Source organism: Pristis pectinata, chromosome 24, assembly GCF_009764475.1.
Source record: "Pristis pectinata isolate sPriPec2 chromosome 24, sPriPec2.1.pri, whole genome shotgun sequence".
NCBI lineage: Eukaryota > Metazoa > Chordata > Chondrichthyes > Rhinopristiformes > Pristidae > Pristis > Pristis pectinata.
This window is the reverse complement of record NC_067428.1, coordinates 10,043,996-10,044,683: the sequence shown is the minus strand read 5'-3', so window position 1 is coordinate 10,044,683 and position 688 is coordinate 10,043,996. Positions and strand designations below refer to the sequence as shown.

Below are 688 nucleotides of genomic sequence, written 5' to 3'. Positions count from 1 at the left end.
TTATTAGTCACATGTACATCGAAACACACAGTGAAATGCATCTTTTGCATAGTGATTTTTGGAGGGCAGCCCGCAAGTGTCACCACGCTTCCGGCGCCAACATAGCATGGCCATAACATCCTAACCTGTACGTCTTTGGAATGTGGGAGGAAACCGGAGCACACGGAGGAAACCCACACAGACACGGGGAGAACGTACAAACTCCTTACAGACAGTGGTCGGATTTGAACCCGGGTCTCTGGCGCTGTAAAGCATTATGCTAACCACTATGCTACCAGGCCTGCATGAGAATGAAGCCTCACCACCTGAAGCAGGAGCGAAAAGCATATTCCTGCCCAGGATCGAACTGGGGACCTTTCACGTGTGAGGCGAACGTGATAACCTCTACACTACAGAAACATATGTTAATTTGTTTATGTAAATTATGTTTGTAATGTACTGTGCTGCATCTACAAAAAGCTAATTTTCATGGCATTTATACCCTGGGTATGTATGCCCATGACAATAAACTTAAACTTGAACTTGAACTTGAAACCAGACAGCTAGATGGTTGCTGCCTTTTGTTTTGACTGAGCAGGATGTTTTACAAGGAGATACTGAGCTTGAAGTTCCTTCACACAACAGAAAAAAAATACAGTGCAGTTGTAACTTGGCTGAAGCTGAAGTAGGTTAATATTGTGCCAATTCC

The 688-nt window shown here is 44.2% G+C and overlaps 1 non-coding gene across 1 annotated transcript; it reads right to left on the bottom strand.

Annotated features, from left to right (window-relative positions):
• Positions 1-326: 326 nt before the first annotated feature.
• Positions 327-399, bottom strand: trnav-cac (transfer RNA valine (anticodon CAC)). The gene has a single exon. It is a non-coding gene; the product is annotated as a tRNA-Val (tRNA).
• Between the last annotated feature and the right edge of the window lie 289 nt (positions 400-688).